Raw genomic sequence first — 20,959 nt, 5'->3', positions numbered from 1 at the left:
ACTGTTATGAAAGAAATGAATCAACAAAAGAATCCATGTCGTTCCTCAGTAGAGGAACCAGCTAGGGCAGGGGTAGGGAACCTGATGGGAATTGTAGGCTGATGGGAATTGTAGTTCCTGAACATCTGGAGAGCCGCAGGTTCCCTACCCCTGAGCTAGGGCATCTGGTGTCAAGGCTAGTGCAGAATTTATCCGTGTCTCACATTTATGCCATCTTGTCAAGTGCAGTGTGTCAGGTTCATTTCAGAACAAATCCTACTCAATTCAATGGGAATTATTTCCAAGTAAATGTGCGTTGCCAGTATGGTGTAGAGCAGGGGTAGGGAACCTGCGGCTCTCCAGATGTTCAGGAACTACAATTCCCATCAGCCCCTGCCAGCATGGCCAATTGTAGTTCCTGAACATCTGGAGAGCCGCAGGTTCCCTACCCCTGCTCTACACCAATTGGCCATGCTGACAGAGGCTGATGGGAATTGTAGTTCCTGAACATCTGGAGAGCCGCAGGTTCCCTACCCCTGGTGTAGAGGTTAGCAGTGTTGGACTAGTATCAAGTTTAATATCCCACTCATGCCATGAAAACTCGCTAGGTCACCTTGGGCTGATCACACTCTTGCAGAGTAATTTACTTCACAAGGTTGTCGTGAGAATAAAATGTTAGGGAATAAATGAATGAATTAAATAAATAAAATAAAAGTATAGACTGGGAACATGGAGAACAGTTTTTTTTTTAATGGTATGATAAAGTCATGATAAATCCAATTGAAAATAGTAGGGTCTCCAAGCGTGGAAATTCTATAGTAATATCAAGTTACTTATTTCTACCTATAGAGTCTATTGAATCTGGGGACCGTGGGTTAACAGTTTTTCAAATGACTCAAAAGGGGTTTAACTGCACTAGCTGGTACAGCATCATAACAACAGAAAGAAGAGGTCAATAACAGGTCAGGCAATGGACAAAAGTCCTATAAAGCAAAGGAGGCATACCCCAAAGGTGAGATAAAATAAAATGGGTATGTCAAACAAAGCAAGAAAATTCCAGGATCTCAGCATGGGTACAATAGATGCAGTTTGTGATTGCAGAGAAACCAGAGTGTGATTTTCTATTCATTTAGAAGGAAGGAGCCTAATTAGGGAGAGTTAAAGTAGATATCTGGGATAAAAAGATGAAAAAAAGTAACTAGCTGTCTGAAACTCTGAGATCAGTTTCAAATGGTGCCAAATGATAACTTGGGAAGCTCAGAAAACTCAGTTCATACTGAAAGAGTCATGAAATAAGAAGTAAAGACAGCAAGAGACAATAAAGTAGCTATATTTGCTGAACAGAACCTAGAAAAAATGGCTCTTGTATTTAGCAAATCTTAGGTTTCTCATATCAGTCAAGGAGGAAGTAGCAATATGCTGATATACCTGCTCAAATGGCAATTGGTTGCAAATTGCATGCATGTTATGCGTTTCTAAAACCAGTTATTTAAATGTCATAGAAGATGGTCAGAGTCCCCCTTTTACTCCTATTCACATTCTCATTAAAAACCGACAATGCAGTTCTAAATAGAAAGTGGTCCATTACGCACAGCTGAAATAAGACATCCTGAGGTCAAGGCCCAGGTCAAGGGGACACAGCCTTTTTGCCATGACGTCCTTAGGATGCCTTATTTTTGCATCTTTTTTTCAAAATGCTTCAAAGACGTCTGTAAAGATCTCAGTGGTGCTGAATCTCTTCACAGCCGTTTGGCCTTGACTGAGTTCCCTGGCACGGGCGACGGGCCAGAATCCGCAGCAACCACACTGTTAGAGGGCTTATCTCATAGAGTGAGATGAGAATTCCATTCCCATGAGAATGGGACTGGAGACACTGGGAGGGGGATGGGACAAGGGGGTTATATTCTGTAGTTTAAGCGGGAGGCCCCATTCCAGTCATGCCATGTGTATGAGCTTTCTAAGATGTCTGAATAAATGGTCTTTCAACCAAAAGCCTTTTATTTCTGCCTCGTTGGAATTCCTTACATTATGACTGGAATCCATCTTTATTTTTCTTTTTAACACTCAGTGGATCTCTGGTGTTTTAACATGCAGAGATTGAATATTCCTGAAACTGTGGAAGGCGCGGTAGCCCCCATAGAGGGTTCCGAGCCTTCCCTTCCTGATTCTGAGGAACCAGTGGGGGAACGGGTCTCGCTGGTGACTCTCTCCCGTCCTCGTTCCAGCATGAGCCTTCCCCTACTTCGTTGGGATGAGGGATGCGGATGTGACCATGTGGATTTGCATGAGTCGTTTGGGGCGCTGTCTATGGATCGAGCGCCTGTGGATCGGATCTCTACCCGTTTCCGTGTGGATTACAAACCCCAGATGCAACCTGTTTTGGAAGAGATGGGTCTGACTACACTTCATGCAGCCACCCAGGAGTCAATTGAACGATTCCTTGACTCATACTTCGATGATGCTCCCAAGGATCCCCAGTGACATAGCACTGGGGCCCGTCCCAAGTCCACAGTCGAAACGGGGCGTTGGCGAGATCAGGATCGGTGGTCGGGAGGGTTTCTGTGCCGGTTCCCAATCCGGATTTCCAGCCCCCGGGCCTGTAGCAGTTGATGTGCCAGAGGCGCCCCATGGAGCTGTCGGAGCCGTCGGAGGACTGGAGGAGTTACCATCCGGAGAGGAGGAATCCGAAGGAGACCTGACTCCCCATCCAGATTTACTTCCCCTCCCGTCCAAAGAAAGTTGGGACGATGAGTAGCCAGACTGCGCGATGCTAAAGAGGCATGGGACCGGGAAGCGCCAGACTCTGGGAGGAGGCGAACAGCTGCAAAAGATCGTGAATGCCTGCAAAGGGACCGAGAACAACAACGCAAGGGCGTCCAACTCGAGCTGAACCGGGCCAAGAAGCGTTGCAGCGGCAGTATCAGCAGAACTTATCGGTCCATGACAAGGTCTTGCATCACTCCAAGCTGGATCTGGAACGCCAGCGCGAACGCATTAGGGCCATCCAAGCGCGCAGAGGGAGTTGACTGCGGCCATTCAACGTGATGAACAAGCAAAACTGGATCGTGAAAAAATGGCCTTACATGCGCATCAAGATGCCTTAACTCGCAAAGAAAGAGAAATTGGCTGCCTTGGAGCAAGAGCTGAAGAGGCAGCGGGATACGATGGCAAGAACCCGGGTCGGTGCTTACACCTTTACCAGAGCGCCTACCACCGCTCCCCCTGCCATGGGGTCGACGCTGCAAGGTCCTACTTCAATCCCGACTGCCTCCTTTCTCGCCGGAGGAACGACGGTGCAAGGTCCCGCTCTACCTCCTCAACCGGCGGTAACTCAGCCGGCCCCTGCTCTCCCAGCCCCACCGCCCCAGCCGTTGCAACCACAGCCCCAGCGGGCTCCAAGAGCTGTTGAAAGAGGATATTATAGGCCCCCCCATCCCTGCCCGTTTCAACGGGACCACCTCTAAACTCCCCTACTTCATCCTGCAACTGGACGCACATATGGAGGAATTTGATGATTTGTATCGTTCTGAACGTGAAAAGATACTGGACATCGGGTCCGTCTTGGATGGGGTGGCTGCTGAATGGTTTGTGACTCTTTATGAATTGCAAGCTGATGATACTCGCACAGTGGCCGGATTTCTCCAAGCCTTACGTGCCCGTTTCCAAGATCCGGATGCTGAAAACGAAGCCATTCGTACCATAAAGTCCATTCAGCAGGGCAACCGTTCTTTTGCCGAATTTGCCCGTGAATTTCGTGCGGTGGCTACTAAACTTCCTCCTGACTGGCCTGAACGCATGAAATGTGAATACTTCTTCGAGGCTATGAATACCAAACTTCGGGAGACAGTTCTCCTCATCCGCATCCCGCGCACCGTCGCTGAGTGGATCGATCTGGGATCACAAGTAGCAGCCCGTCTAGAGTACGCTCGTGCCGGGGGACGCCCACGTCCGAAAACCACCACGGTTGCCCCAACAACTCGCAAACCAAGCCCAGCCATCTCCACAGAGACCACATCTGAACGCCGCCGTCATTTGGGATTATGCCTCTATTGCGGTGGTCCTGGCCATCTGGCTGCCAACTGTCCCAAAAAACAGAAGCCCGCCGTTCCGGTCTCACGCACCCCCTCTGCCAAGCCTCCATGGAAGTCTGGGCCTCCCCCCCCCCAGGCTCGTCCAAAGCCGCTATCGAGGAGGACTTCGAGGAGGGGGAAGTGGCGGTTTGCCTATCTTCGGCGCCCATGGACATGGGTCCTACTCCAGATTCGGTGAGTGAAGGCAGCACGCCCATTACTATTCAAGCCTCTTTAGCCAACCCTGCCAAGCATACACGTATTATAGCCTCCGCCCTCGTTGATTCTGGCTGCTCCCACTGTTTAATGCGGCCGCAGGTAGCTGAGGAACTTGGCTTAGACCGAATTCCCCTAGTGAAGCCCATTCCGTTTACTCAAATGGATGGCAGCCCACTTGGAGCGGAAGGCCCGGCCCGATTCAAAACGCAACCTGTTTTGCTCCGTTGCACTGACCATTGGGAAAAAATTAGTTTCGTTCTTGCTCCAGTGGCCAAACACTCCATTGTCTTGGGCATGCCATGGTTGTTATTACATGAGCCAAATATTATTTGGAAAGAGCGAATTCTAGAATTCACTGACCCCCCCTGCGGGGAGCACATGAAGTGGGGAGAAAACCCGCCTCCAAATGACATTGAACCGCTGGCTTCCACCGCCTTACACACGTCGGTGACTTCTAATCCCACCGATATCCCACAAGCTTATAAAGATCTGGCCAGGGTGTTTCAGGAGCAAGAATGCGATCAGTTGCCCCCTCATAGGGATACCGATACCAAAATCATTTGCAGCCTGAGCTCAACTGCCCAAGGGTAGAATCTATCGCATGAGCCCCACAGAACAAAAGGAGCTCCGTGCTTTCTTGGATAAGAATCTGGCTCATGGATTCATACGACGAGCCACCAAACACACCCATACGCCCCTGTTCTGTTTGTAAAGAAAAGATGGCTCCTTGAGACTTTGTACTCATTACCGTGGATTAAATGCTGTTTCCATGTCCAATAAATATCCTTTGCCCTTAATCAAAGACCTCTTAGATGCACTGGGCAAGGGCCGGATTTTTACTAAGTTGGATTTAAGAGAGGCCTATTACAGGGTCAGAATTGCGGAAGGCTATGAACATTTAACAGCGTTTAATACTAAATTTGGACAATATGAATACTTAATAATGCCATTCGGTTTGGCTGGAGCCCCCGGTGCTTTTATGGCCCTAATCAATGAGGTTTTGCAAGATTTATTGTATAAAGGGGTGGTCGTGTACTTAGATGATGTCTTGATTTATTCACAAACTATGGAAGAGCATGAAGCCCTGGTTCGAGAGGTGCTACAACGTTTACTTGACAACTCTCTCTTCGCGAAATTGTCAAAGTGCTGTTTTCATCAGTCCTCCATAGACTATTTAGGCTATCGGATCTCACCCGACGGCTTAAAAATGGATCCTGCAAAAGTAGACGCGGTACTTCAATGGCCGGCCCCCACCAACAGAAAAGAATTGCAATCCTTCCTTGGTTTTGCCAATTTCTATCGTGATTTTATACCCCATTTTGCTAAACTGGCCCTTCCGCTCACAGATCTCTTACGCACCAAAGGCAAGGATTCACAGGCTGCTAAACCCGGGGCTCCCCTCCCTTGGTCTCAGGAATGTCAATCGGCATTCCAGCATCTGAAATCAGCTTTCACTACCAAACCCATTCTGAAACACCCCGACCCCGACCTTCCTTTCGTAGTTCACGTGGATGCATCGGACAAGGCGCTCGGCGCAGCCCTCTTTTGCAGAGAAATAAAGATGGTAAACTTGTGCGTGTGCTTACTTATCCAAAAGTTTTCTGGCCCTGAGCTCAACTGGACCGTAGGGGATAAAGAGACTGCTGCTATCAAGGTGGCGCTATGCACCTGGCGTCACTGGCTTGAGGGGACCAAACACCCCTTCCAAGTTTGGTCGGATCATAAAAATTTGGCCGCCCTCTCTACCCCCCTCAAAATGTCCACGAAGCAGCTACGTTGGGCTGATTTTTTCTCCCGCTTCTCCTTCACCGTCCATTTTTTCCCTGGAAAAACCAATAAACTGGCTGATGCGCTGTCTCGCCTTCCCGGGGAAGGGGGCGGTTCTTCGTTACGAGATATCCCGCGCACCGTGCTCTCCCCCTCCCAGCTGGGTATGGCTGTCACTAGGTCACAGACCTCCGCTCCTCCTTCCCCTTCGCCCATTCCGGTATCGTCTCCCCTTCCTCTTGCGGGGAACTTCGAGGAGGCGGGGCTCCGCAAACTTCCAGCGGAGGAAGGAGACTCCCAGATGCGCTTGGAGGATGGCGTTTGGAAATGGAGGGGATGTTGGTATGTGCCTCCCCCCCTCCGCAAGCAGGTTCTCGAAGCCTGCCACGATGCCAGGTCGGCTGGACATTTTGGCTTCCTCAAAACGCTACATCTGGCCCGTCGCCAGTTCTGGTGGCGCGCCATGCGCAAAGACATTGCAACTTATATCAAGGGATGTTCGGTCTGCGCTGAGGCCAAGTCCATTCCGGGAAAACCCCATGGCCTTTTAAAACCTCTCCCTGTTGCCTCCCGTCCCTGGGAGGTTATTTCAATGGATTTTATTACGGATTTGCCGGAAAGCCAGGGAAACACTGTTTTATGGGTAGTGGTGGACCTGTTCTCCAAACAAGCACATTTTATCCCCTGCACCACCATTCCCTCTGCCCCTAAATTGGCGCGATTGTTTATTCAACATATCTATCGCCTACACTCCGCCCCCTCCAAGGTGGTGTCCGACCGCGGGCCCCAATTCGTCTCCAAATTTTGGAAGGCTTTCCTGGGCTTGTTGGGAACCACCCCGGCGGTTACCGCCCCCTACCACGTTCAAAGTGACGGTGAATCAGAGAGGACGAACAGAACTCTAGAGCAGTATTTACGTTGTTACACTAACTACCATCAAGATAATTGGTGCGAGTTAATCCCATTTGCAGAGTACGCTTACAACAATGCCATTCATAGTAGCACACAGAAAACCCCCTTTGAAATTGTGTCTGGGCGTTCTTTCCCACCACTGCCCCAACTGCCCACGGAGGTGCTACATCCTCCAGAGTTCAAACAATGGATTACATCCCTGGCTGAGGGGTGGAAGACAGTCCAGACTGCCCTGCAACAAGCCAAGGACTCACAAAAGTTTCAGGCGGATAAACATCGTTCTGACTTCCCTTTACGTGCGGGGGCTTGGGTTTATTAGTCTACTAAGTATCTTAGAGACGTTCACAAATATTCAAAACTGGGCAAGAAATTAGGTGGGTCCGTTTAGAATTACAAAAGTGATCAATGATGTTACTGCTCGTTTAGAACTGCCTAATTCCTTAAGTAATATCCATCCCGTCTTTCATTCCAGTTTGCTCAAGGAGGCTCCCGCTTCCGATGCCTGGCACGACCCTCCGGAGAGACCCCCGCCGACCATAATTGATGGCCACAAGCACTAAGAAATTGACGCTATTCTGGACTCTCGCTTTAATCGCAATCGCTTGCAATACTTAGTTTCCTGGGTGGGATATTCCTCCGGCCATAATCAATGGGTCTATTCGGAAAATATCAATGCCCCCTCCCTTATTTCTGCCTTTCATCGTGCTTTTCCACTGAAACCGGGGGGGAAGGGTTCTTTCTTAGGAGAGGTAGAGTGTAAAGATCTCAGTGGTGCTGAATCTCTTCACAGCCGTTTGGCCTTGACTGAGTTCCCTGGCACGGGCGACGGGCCAGAATCCGCAGCAACCACACTGTTAGAGGGCTTATCTCATAGAGTGAGATGAGAATTCCGTTCCCATGAGAATGGGACTGGAGACACCGGGAGGGGGATGGGACAAGGGGGTTATATTCTGTAGTTTAAGCGGGAGGCCCCATTCCAGTCATGCCGTGTGTATGAGCTTTCTAAGATGTCTGAATAAATGGTCTTTCAACCAAAAGCCTTTTATTTCTGCCTCGTTGGAATTCCTTACAACGTCTTTTCCCCCCAAAATGCTTCAAAGAGCACCTTTTCCTTCAAGTCATATTCAAGATGTCTCCTATCTGTGCAGAATGCAGAGCTCAGGAGGGATCTTATATTTCTCAACCAACAGTTTTGCTCTCTGGTCAATTTCACCCTCATCTCATGCCTGGCATTTTGTGCGCAGATGAAGGAATTCTCCCTGCTGCCATTTGCTGAAGGTTGCCCAGGATGTTTGCTGTGCAGGCTCTGATCCTGGGAGCCTTTTTACTTGAAAAGTACACAGTTGTACTCAGCTGGTCCTGCCAATTCTGGCAATATATATATATATATTTCCTAACTATCTTCATATCTACCCAGACACACACAAGAAAATCTTAGCCACTCAGAAGACAGCTACCATTCATCGAAAAGCACTGGGTGGACCTGCCCTCTGTGGACCAACTTTTTTGCGGGGGCAGGATTCCTACTGCACAGAGAAACTAAGTATTTTGGTTGATGATAGAGCCAAGGAAATAGAAAGTCTTGAACAATTTCAGTTTTCTCATTGTCAACCTTAAATTTGAATAATATCCCAGTAGTCATTACTTTTGTCTTCCTGATACTCAGCTGTAATTTTGCAAGGCACTTTCTGCTTTAACTTTCATCAGGAGTTGTTTCAAGTCTACGCTATTTTCTGCCAGTAATGTGGTATCATTAGCATATCACAAATTGTTACTCTCCTCCCTCCCCCCCACCGCACTTTTTACTTCACTGTCATCTAAATCTAATCCAGTTTTTCTTATGATATGTTCTTCATACACATGGAAGAGATAGGGAGACAAAACGCACCTTTGCCAATTGGAAATCTTTTTGTTTCTCAATATTCTGTCCTAACAGCAGTTTCTCATCTGTAGTACTAGTTGTGCATCAAAATAATCAGATGCTGTGGCATATCCATTTCTTTTAAAACTAGCCATAGCTTTTCATGAAGAAAAAGTTCTGGCTTTTATATCCTGCTTTCTTTACCTCTAAGGCAGTGATTCTCAACGGTTTCTATGCCCCACGCCCCTAAAAAATGTTTGATTAATGTTCTCACCCCCTACAAAAGTAATATTACCTTTGAAGAATTCTAATTTCTAATTTTTGAACCACAAATTAAACTACATACAATACTGCGAGTAAACAAGTTTTTAACTCAGGACATAAAATGCAAATATAAATTGAGCAATTAGGTTCTAACTTCTAATTTATTCAGAAAGAATTGTAAAAGGTAAAATCAATGCCGATTGTGAATATAAAATTTAATGACTTCTTTGCTCTTGCTTGTCATTCATGATTTTGTCAAAATGTGGAACTTCTTTGCCAACTGCAATTCACAAGTTTGCCTGCGGACTCAGGTGATTCCTAGATTTTGTCTTGGTTGGCAAAAGAGAACTGAATCCAGATTCACACAAATATGTTGTTGCAACTGGAATGAGGAGACAGAGTGTTTTTCCAGCTAGTTTTGGAAACATAGCCAGTGCTGAACACAAAAAAAAAAAACCTTGAAAGTCTTGCCTTCCAATTGCATTTCAAGAGCTCAATTTGTCCACAAATCAATAAGATCTTCTTTCAGCTCTTCAATTATGAATGACATTATTTGATAAGGGCATCTACTTACATTTTTTCCCTTGCTTTTCTGCCCAAGATAATTGTTGCCATACCAGTTCACATGACTTAATGAGATCTTCTGCAATTGTATGGGGCTTTTTGGATTTGGCCATTTTATATACCATTTGGTACAAAGCAAGAAGTAGTGGTTTTTCGACAGAAATGAAACCTAATTTTGGACGAGTCCCTTGTGAATCAAAATGAGCTCATTTGATTTTTTATGACCCAACACCATGTCCTTCAACATCAGCTCTGCCATGCCTGTTCTTGAAGTGCTCTTGAAGCTTAGATGACTTCAGATTTGAATTGGAAAACACAACACTACAAGGAAAGCACCTGAGTTTTTTTCAAGGCATTGTTTCCTGTTTTGCAAATGAAACCAATTTGCAGTCATCAATCCATTTCCTTCTTTTTTCAGTAAAGCCCATTGTATGAATAAATACAATGGGCTCTAGAAAATTGTTAGTGACTTAATGACACCGACAAAGGGAGCCAATCCCTCCTTCCTTTCCTCCCTTCTTTGACCCATAATTTATGACAGACAATGAAAACCTACTTTAATTATTCAATGAAAGAAAAGCTTGCTTACCTATTATACACACACACAGGCTCCCCTAACTTTGCAAACAGGCTCTTCCAACTTTGCTGCAGTTTCACAGAGTTTGTTCCATATTCCCAGGCAGGAGGTTCTTCAAAGTTCATCACAGGGACCTAGTCATGGTAGAGAAAAGCACCCTTTGGGGCTGGGGAGAGGAGAATGGGTTCCTCCTGCACTCTCACCCCATTTCAAAGCTTGCCAATAAGCACATCATGAGGGGAGAAGGGGAATATGGCTGTCTACAGCAAGGGCTGCTAGAACCTGGAATGTGGACTCTCCTGGATGGCCAAGGGCTACACTTCCCAGCCCTTGTTTTTATTGGTTCATTGTCATGAAAACGCTGCTCAATTATATAGTAATATTATGTCAGATGTTACGTTATAATGATTTTAAAAGCAATAATCTGACAATCAGTTATTTACTATACTTATATGTTAATTCTGTTACTTTCTCCTTTTGATTAAATAAACAAGACTACTGTCCATGCAACACAACCACCTACTGCCATTGCTCAAAACACATTTGTCACCTGGGTGAGTGATGATTGTGATTTGTCACTAAGGGACACAACCCACTCTTTGTCACACTCCCTGAGAATCCATGTCACACCTCTGGCAGTGAAGGCAACCCATATTGGAAACCCCTGCTAGAAGAAGAAGAAGAAGAAGAAGAAGAAGAAGAAGAAGAAGAAGAAGAAGAAGAAGAAGAAGAAGAAGAAGAAGAAGAAGAAGAAGAAGAAGAAGAAGAAGAAGAAGAAGATGATGATGATGATGATGATGATGATGATTTGAATTTATATGCTCCCCTTTCTGTCCTGTAAGGAGACTCAAAGGGGCTTACAAACTCCTTTCCCTTCCCCCCTCCCGACAAACACCTTGTGAGGTAGGTGGGGCTGAGAGAGCTCAGAAGAACTGGGCCTAGCCCAAGGTCACCCAGCTGGCGTGTGTTGGAGTACACAGACTAATCTGAATTCCCCAGATAAGCCTCCACAGCAGAAGCAGCAGAGCGGGGAATCAAACCTGGTTCCTCCAGATTACAGTACACCTGCTCTTAACCACTACACCACTGAACTAAGAAGTTTCAAAGCAGTTTACATTCACCTTCCCTTTCCCTCTGTAAGGAATTCCATAGAAGCAGAAATAAAAGGCTCTTTGGTGAAAAAAAGACCGTTTATTCAGACAACTTAGAAAGCTCAAGTACACGCAGTGGCAGGAATGACACTTCCCGCCAGAAGCACAGGTTATAACTCTATTCATCCCATCCCCCTTCCTGCTTCCCATGGGAACGGAGACCTCATCTCCCGCGCAGAGATAAGGTCTCCGCGGACGAAGCTGGCCCATCGCCCGGGCTGTGGAATGCACTCAAGGTTACTTTACCATCAACACCATTGAAACCCTTACACCCTCTCCTTCTTACAATGGACACCTTGTAAGGGAGGTGAGGTGGATAGACTTCTGAGAGAACTGGGAATAGCATAAAATTACAACATGCATCATGTGGAGGAGTGGGTTCACCAGATTAGACTCTGCAGCTCATTAACAACAGTTTTAACTGTGATTGCATTTTATGTATGAACATGGAAGTTCTTACTTGATCCCTATTCCCATAAATGCAGTCTGAAATATTAGCCAAATCTTCATGAGGGAAAATGCAACAAAACCAGCAGGTGTTGAGCAACCCAAAATCTGAATGATTGTTTGGAAGCCATATCGTGGCTGAGACCCAAGATATGTATGTTCACCATCTATGTCAGGAGTCTGCAACCTGCAGCTCTCCAAATGTTCATGGACTACAAATCCCATCAGCTGCTGCCAGCATGGCCAATTGGCCATGCTGGCAGAGGCTGATGGAAATTGTAGTCCATGAACATCTGGAGAGCCGCAGGTTGCAGAACCCTGATCTAAGTTTACTAGCATGTTTTTATAAGGATTTCCTCATCATGTGTATTTCTAAGGACTTCCTTTTCACTTACCTAAACTTGATGCTTACTAATTCTTACTAATTCAGCTTTTTCTCATTCTAGCATGTTACAGTCTGTGACTCCAGCTGCAAAAACCAGATTACAAAACTGACCTATTTAATTATGTGTATAAAAGATTTGTCTTTACAATGCAGCAGCCATGACCTCAGTGTTCTCGTTATGCATGTCATTTTGTTATATACTGGTTGCTTTTGCTTTGCATTTATGAATCTCTGCTCCTGAGTTCATCTATTTGGAAGAAAAAGTCCTTGAGGTCAATGAAATTTGCCGTACAGCTGAATTTCCCTTCAGTATTTTGAATATTCTCAGAATATTGTGGGTACATGCAAAGTGAAAAAGACAGGCTGGGGATTTTTTTTTAATTTACAGAATTTATACTCTGTAATTCTGTCTTGATTAAGGCTACTAACATTCTTATTTGTTTTTAATGGTCTTTAAAGACATGTTTTTAATTATGTTTTTAATTGGTTAGCTATGTTAGTAGTCTTCAATCAATCGATCGATCGATCGATCGATCGATCGATCGATCGATTGATTGATTGATTGATTGATTGAAGGCTACTAACATAGCTAACTGATTAAAAACATAAGTAAAAACATGTCTTTAAAGACCATTAAAAACAAATAAGAACTCACCATTAAAACAGAACACACATAAACCTGAAAAACAAATATTGTACTGAATAAGTTACATTGAGGAGACAACTTTGTTGCCACATAATATTTCTTTTTATCTGCAGCCTCCATTACATTTGGCATTAGATGAACAAGGATACCAAGATGATAATAAACCGGCATGCAGTAGCCGGCATGCAGTGTTAATCCAGAGGAGGCAGACAGGACAAAGGACTTAAACTACTCACATTGTCCCATGGTGTGAAAATGTTACCCAAATCCTTATCAGTAAAGGTTAACTTGCCAGCAACACACTGAAACCAGGGTTTTTTATCCAGATATTCTCAAACAGCTGAGATTTTAAAATTTTATTAAAAGGAAAGGAAAATAAATAATAAAATCAATTCCCTCTCAGCTCTAGACAATTCCAAATATAAAAAACAATACAATACAAAGCTACCTAGCCTAAGGCAAAATAATAGCAAGAACAACAATGAGAAAATCTTAAGAAGAATCCTTTATGAATGACTCTCTTTAGAATGAATCTCCCTAAAATGATGTTACGGGTTTTATAGAATTGGCTCATCTAGATCATTTGGTCAGTAATTAACCAATTGGGTGTTGAATAGAGTTGGTGAGGGAGATGATCCTCACCTGAGCATTTTTGCAGTGGCATTCCTAAGCAAACTGGAGCCCTGGGCAAAACCTGAGTTTGATGCCCCCCCATGGGCAACCACACTCTCCCACCGTGACCAAACAAAGATTTTTTCCACCAGGTCATTTCAAAGTCACCATCACATTATAGAACATGCCCCAACTCACAAATCTGAACACAGCAATGGGCCATGCCACTTAGCAAAAATATTTTTTTAAAAACAATTTCAAAATGCTTTCAAAATGTTTCATTACTGCTATGAAAACATTTTATGGTGTTTTATCCAGTCCCCTCAATTGGGGAAAACAGCATCACTTCCAATGTTATTTAAACTGGGGACCCCAGATTCTCCCTTTAAGGTGGATTTAAAAGGAGAATCTGGGCTCCCTCGTTTACACAAGTGATGCTGGAATCCTAAAAACTGCACCCCCTGCAGGCCAAAAATGGAAAAAAAACATTGAAAATACAAAAAAAAATCCCACAAATGAACCCTGCATTTTTGGCGCCCACCACAAGGGGAAGCCCTGGGCAACTTCCCACTTTGCCCAATGGGAGGAATGCCTCTGCATTCTTGGCAATTAAGATCTATCCGTCTGGTTTAGAACATGGCCTTGTAAAAGCCAATTCTGTTATCTAAAGAATAACACCATGAAACTAAACACAAACACAGTTTACAACTTTAGTGAGGGCAAATGGTCGCATTGTAAACAACCTAGCAAGACCAAATGGTTGCCTCATAAAAGGTCCAATTTTCAAGATAAATGATCTCTACGTAAATTTAAAGGAATATATGCACTTTCTTCACACATGGCCACTGATCTAGGGATGTGCTGGCCAAAAGCCAGCACATGATGGTTGATCTATGATCTATCAACCTCTCACATTGAGTCAGTTAAAGGGTCCCTTTTGTGTATATTTCAATTCAGAAACCCAAACTACATCTATGCCAGTTTTGGGCCTTGAAAAATTCACTCCTAGCTCTATGAACTGGCAACCAACAAAACTTTAATAGAGAACAGCTATTGGGGAAACCAGTACAGACTGGGAGGAAGAGAAATGAAAGGACTTCACACCCTCCTCCAGAGGCCCTTTAGATATTAGGATTCTTCTCTTGTTTTGAATGTAGTTGTTTTAACACCACCGCCACACACTTTCACAGCCTAAGTGCCAGGGGATCTGAAACTTAAGGAGGCCCATAAAGGCACCTGGCATTGAAATTCCATGACATTGAAATTCCCAGGAATAAAGAGAAAGGGGGTTGCTACAAGGAAAGCAGGACAAATGTGTCTTCACCAGCTTAGTGGCCTATCATGTTAACAAAATAATTTTCAACACTGGAGACATACCCAATATCCAGATATACACCAGAGGTGTCAGCCCAGCCCAAGGACATTGCTATTTTATTAACCAACCTCCAGTTCCTCTTTTTTCCTTTTTTTCAAGAATGACACTCAAGCCATTTATTTGTCCTCCATTTTGTTTCAGGAGTTATCATCTCACCTGAGCTTCTTATATCGGCTCACTTTAACCTTACTGGATAACAGAAAGGTCTAATACACAGTGGGCTAACACTCAGCTCTTTTGTATTTATTAAGTTTAAACTGTGGTAGTGTACATCTGCTAATGTAGCAACTCATTTGGTCCACCTACTCTAGGAGCTAATAGTAGAGCAATCCAAGAGAGGGGGTAGCTGTACCGTGGCCAGAGACAGCACAGCATCAGCACAGTTGAGCTGTCTCTTAAGGGGCTTGCCACACCAAGGCCAGCATAAGGATGGTACTGAAAAAGGGCAGCCAGGAAAAAGGGATGGTGGCACAGGAGCATCAGCATGCAGGAGGCAGGGCAGGGCAGTCTGGCCAACAGCCAGCAGGGGGCAAAGGAACTGGGGAGGAGAGAAATGCCAAAGTCAACCCAGTAGTGGGAAAGGGGCAGGATGTGGCAAGGGAGAGGCAGCTCCCATGTGTCCCTGAAGGGGGACCCCCAGGGTTAGGTGAGTGGCCATTAAGCACCAGAGGACTGCAGAGGCACAGGAAGTGTGAGGACCTCAGTGGCCTGAAGGGCAGAAAGCCTGACAAGGGCAACTCCTATGGGCAGGTCAAGGGGACACTGCAGCAGGGAGACCTACAGAGAGCAGGACAATTGTTGATATGTCAGCCCTTTCAGCTCATATCTAGTACTGTTGTCAATGGCAGTGCTCATTGGTGGGTCCTTCTGGCCATCTTCTCAGGGTGACAGAGCCTTTAGGGAACAACCTATGGGTTTGGGTAAGTAGTTGTTCTCCCTGCCCCCCCCCCACTCCATCAGGAAATTTGCATTACTGCTAGGAATGGTGTGTTGGTGGGGTTGGAGGCACCAGATCCATGTTTTGTGTGGCTGCTGTGTGGAGCCGCTAAGCACCAGAGCTACCTGGCCTGCAAGGCTGTACAACCATAACACCATGGTACCATGGCCAGAGTAGATGGGAAGGTGGTTTTGGGGGTTCATTGCCCAGCTAACCTGTACAGGTGCAGCTTCCCTGGCTATGCAGTTCTTATAACTGAAATGGATCATGGGTGGGAGAGCTCAGACACAGAGTGTGTGAACCTTTCTCTGCTGGGTTGTTTTTTTGTGCAGAGCACCAGCCCTACTGTGCAAACTCCTGTATGTCATCATGACTGCCACCCCACTCTTTCTCAGTCCCCACAACAGGTGACTGATAAACAGCATGGTGTGCCTCAAACCCTAGCTTATGATGTTTGGTAGCTTCAGACTGAGGTTTTAAAGGTTAGGAGATTCAGCCACTGGTTTCTGGGGAGGCTTGACCAGTGGTAGGGAGCTTTCCATTGGTCCAGAAGCAAGTCAGCAAGTCAGCAACCAAAACACATCGTGGCACCTTGTGGACACCTGTGCAGTTAGGGGGGTACCCAATGGGCTGCACCATGGGTTCTGCCAGCAACTTTGCACTGAGAAAAGTAGATGTTTTGGCTCAAAAGAGCTTAGGGAGCCAACTAACATTGGACCTGGCCCTGAGAACACCCCCACTGGTGCTAGCATGAGCCCTTGTGCCAAAGCTGTGCTGGATCCCCTGTGTTTTTCACTTGCACCTCCCCCCTGTGCCAGCATAAGTGCCTTGCTGCCAGTGTAAATGCTCCTTACACTGATGTTAAGTGGCATTTATGTCAATGGCAGGGTTATGCTGCCTCCACAGCACTTTCATGCTGCCCACACCTTTGTGGATCATGCTGAAGGTTTTCCCACCAGAGGACTAATGGAATTTATTCTTCTTTTGAGATTTTTATTTTTTAAATCTGCAGAGTTTCAAAAACACAAAAAATTGAAATAAAACTAAAAAGCAAAACTTTATGTTCTTCTGGGAGGGAGCAACAGTGGCGTAGGAGGTTAAGAGCTCATGTATCTAATCTGGAGGAACCGGGTTTGATTCCCAGCTCTGCCACCTGAGCTGTGGAGGCTTATCTGAGAAATTCCGATTAGCCTGTACACTCCCACACACGCCAGCTGGGTGACCTTGGGCTAGTCACAGCTTCTTGGAACTCTCTCAGCCTCGCCTACCTCACAGGGTGTTTGTTGTGAGGGGGGAAGGGCAAGGAGATTGTAAGTCCCTTTGAGTCTCCTGCAGGAGAGAAAGGGGGGATATAAATCCAAACTCTTCTTCTTCTGGGGAAATTATTTTTACTCAGTGTACAGTGGAGTGCTGTTCTACTGCTTCAGAAAAACTACTTAAATTAAAAGGTATTTCTTCTAAGAAAGCTAATCTTTAAACAAAAAAATCTTACTAATCTGTTTTACATTTTTACTCCTTGCAAGATAATTCCTTTAGAAAGGTGCAATCCTATTATATAAAAGGCTAGCCATGGTTGTGATGACTCACTTCCAGACAATTGCCATGCACACATGGCTTGGGGGTAGGGCTCAAACAGAACAGGTGAAAAACAACACAAACAAAACAGCAGAATGTGGTAGTTACTCAATCTCTTGTGTGCTTGCTCTTCTCCCCCATTGCTTTATAATTACAGACACTTTACCATCTATAGCTGCCTGAGGATGAGCAGGCACTGGCCACTCCTCGTGGGAGGGTCACAACTGCTGGTGGCTGCAACTGCACCGTTAACTGTTGCATGGCAATACACGTGTCTGGGAAAAGGAGAAGGCATCCCGGAATAGCAGGAGAAGGAAGGAGCTGGTGACACAGGGTTGATGAGGGAGAAAAGGCAGAAGGGGCTGGCCCTCTTGGTAAGTGCTATTAATCACCAACAATTTTCTAGAGCCTGATGTATTTATTTGTACAACAGACTTTACTGCTAGTTAAAAAATAAACCTCCTGACAAGATGATTTTTTCGTATTTTCTTATTTCAGAAGTTTAACATTCATGTTGCAATTTTTAATTCTTCATAAGCTGCCTCGAATCCTCCTTAGTAAAAAGGCAAATGAGAAGCATTTAAAATAAAATAATGTCAAAGAGGGCAAGTTTTAAATTAATAAAATCATCAAAGTGTCTGGTTTACCACGTTTTCCAGATTGAATTAACTCTTGAACTCCAGAGCCACACACACTTTCAATACATTTTGTGAAATACAGCTACTGGTAGTTGTTTCAAAGTCCAGAAAGATAATAAAATACTATTTTCTTCCTAAGCCACTTTTGGGAGGGAAAGCAGCATGATATAGCGGCATGTCAGATCTCAGAAGCTAAGCAGGGTTAGTACTTAAAAGGAAGATCACCAAAGATGTTTCTTCAGAGGAAGACAATGGCAAAACACTTCTGCTTCCTGCTTGCCTTGAAAATCCCTTGCTGGGGATGCTACAAGTCATCAACAACTTGTCAGCACTTTGCTCATACCCATGTCCCTTTCATTTACTCCATACATTTCCCCCCTTGTCTAGCTTTGAGACCTTCCATGTTAAGAACATAAGAAAGAGCCTGCTGGAACAGACCAGAGCCCATCTAGTCCAGCACTCTGCTACTCACAGTGGCCCACCAGGTGCCTTTGGGAACTCACATAAAGGATGTGAAAGCAATGGCCTTCTGCTGCTGCTGCATTTGTGCTTCTATCTGGTCCACCCTTTCCCTCACTGGAATTATTAGTTGCCCAACCAATTGGATCTCCTACACTTTCTTATTTTCAGAGACTGAATAAGTTCAGCTTGCAGGTTTGGGGGATACCCAAAGGAAGACAAATAATTTGTCATGTTTATTAGACACTGAAAGAGCTAAAGCAAGATGGTAATAAAAACAAAGCAAATAAAAGCTCACAGGACTCTTTCAATATATAGGTACCCATTTCTGTGGTGGGAGCCTTTGTCTTTCTGAGGCACATCAATGTCATCCCCCCCCTCCCCCGCAACATGTCTTCAGAGAAGTCCAGTGAAAAGGGGACAGGCACAAAATCATATACCTTCCTACCAACTGCAAATCCAGCATGCAAGCAGCCTGCTCACCTCCAGCAATTCTCATTTGCTATTTACAGCAAGCTGACCTCAGCTATGCGCTAATGATCATACTGAGCTATCTTCAAGAACTCACTCTGATTCTAAATCACCGGCCTCCACCTAACTCACCGGCCTCCACCAGTCACAGATAGTATGAAGATTTGCTGTCTCCTTGGCATGACAATGGTTATCAGCATGTCTTCCAAGATACAGTGGTTTGGGGTTCCCCCCCCAGGTTTGTAGAAACATCTGCTGTTTCTGTACCTGATGCCATTGTGCATATTTTTTAATTTGCATTCTGGGGCCAAGTTTGGAATGAAATAGATATGAGAATGTACTTACATTGTTAGTATAAATAAATATGAACACCAGAGGCAAATGCATTATGAAATAATCTATCCAATAAGGACATTTGTTGGTAATTTTCTGTCAGCAAATAAGGCAAGAGGAGCAAAGGAGAAACAGCCATGTTGCTACTGCAGTTTATTTCATGTGTTTTTAAAGTAGCAATTACATGTAATGTGCCACATATTTATGATTACAGAATATATAGTGGAGATTTCCTGGTTTGTTTAATTTAGACTGCATCTGTTGTGTTAAAAATGGAGATTGCAAGAGCTAATGGCAAGTTGCCTCTCTCTTTTATTACCTACATGTGTAGGAGATGAAAAAGAAAATAAGGTAGTAAAAAATGGTACCAAATTTTAACAAGCAGAGCATTAAGGAACTGGGACAAAGGTGGCTGAAAAATATTAAGTCAAGATAACATTACAAAAGAGGAATGAGAAACGGAATGTAAAATTGCCGTGTGAGTTACTGAGCAGATTATTCCATGCTTGTGCAAGAATGCTAGATTCCTGGACAGGAGGCGGATGGGAGGAGAAGATCAGAGTTCAGAGGGCAAGAGTAAAAGGCAAATAGTGGAGGCTGTTAGGGGGTGAAATTGGACTTTGGTGGGAAAAGGAAATAAATCCCGCCAGAGGACTGAATCATGACAGAAAGCACACTACTCATTAGCCTAAGGTAAGAAACTCTGCTTTTAGAGAGGAAATTGGACAGGCAGGAAACTGTCAAAGCAAAATAAACAGTATTAAAACAAGGCAGAAACTAGGATGTGCTTTTTGATTTCCAGAGGTAAATAGTTTCTCTCATGTTCACAAATGAACCAAGTAAGAGTCTTTAAGGTATTAATGCTTTGGATCTCATTTCAGAGGAACAAAGTACATATATATTATTGGAGAAAATACGGTTTAGGGTTGCATACTTGCTGTCTGTTGGCCCTACTAGAGTTAAACCCTCCTAGAGTTAACCCTCCTTACCCTATTAATTTCAAAGGACTGATAGACATGTAACTCTTATTTGGATTTATTTATTTAAAACTTTTTTATGTTTCCTTTCCAGCCAATTCAGGGTTATATTATACATAATATTCAAAATTCAAATATTTTAAACCATTTAAAATTATATATATTTGAGTGGATTACATGGTTTTAGTTTTATTCCAGAGATATTTTTCCCCTTTATTCTGCTCTCACAGTTTGGCTTTTGACCATTCCTGAACAAAATATTGATTGATCATTTATTTGTGTTAATCTTATTTCATAATGTGTTGGTATTACAGTTTATTTCTTATTTTCTGAACTGTATTTATAGTTTATGAACTGTGTAATTAATGCTAAATTAATGTCAACATTTATTAAAACTGAGTCCTGATAAAACAGATGATACTGATCAGGTGCATTAAATGCTGCAGCAATGGGGAACCAATTACCAAAGAGGTGGTACATAATTATAGTTTGGAGAAAGTCAAGCACCAGCTATTTATTTTATGACCCCACCAAATGCAAATATTTCTACAGGAGCCAGCAGAGTTTCTGTATCCCACTTCTGGTTTTCTGTATCCTTCTTCTGTATCCTACTATCTACATACATACATAAGCCTTTATTGGCATAGTCAGAAAAAAGTTACATGAATCGGGAACAATTGCATGGATACATGATAGATAAAAGGCCCCAAGGGGAGCACAACAAATACGTTCTACTGGGA

At 44.3% G+C, this 20,959-nt stretch overlaps 1 protein-coding gene across 2 annotated transcripts in view; it reads left to right on the top strand.

The window, feature by feature from the left end:
• KYNU (kynureninase) overlaps nt 1–20,959 on the top strand; it is a 212,068-nt gene that overhangs the window by 50,744 nt on the left and 140,365 nt on the right. Inside the window, exon 4 of one of the 2 annotated variants that reach the window (XM_048487143.1) lies at nt 17,499–17,715. The gene's annotated coding sequence lies outside the window, so the exon portion shown is untranslated. Of the gene's footprint in view, nt 1–17,498; nt 17,716–19,811; nt 19,936–20,959 lie in introns of those variants that run through there. The other variant, XM_048487142.1, reaches the window with a different exon arrangement.

This window comes from Sphaerodactylus townsendi, linkage group LG02 (genome assembly GCF_021028975.2).
Source record: "Sphaerodactylus townsendi isolate TG3544 linkage group LG02, MPM_Stown_v2.3, whole genome shotgun sequence".
Lineage (NCBI taxonomy): Eukaryota > Metazoa > Chordata > Lepidosauria > Squamata > Sphaerodactylidae > Sphaerodactylus > Sphaerodactylus townsendi.
This window is presented reverse-complemented; position numbering and strand designations above follow the sequence as displayed.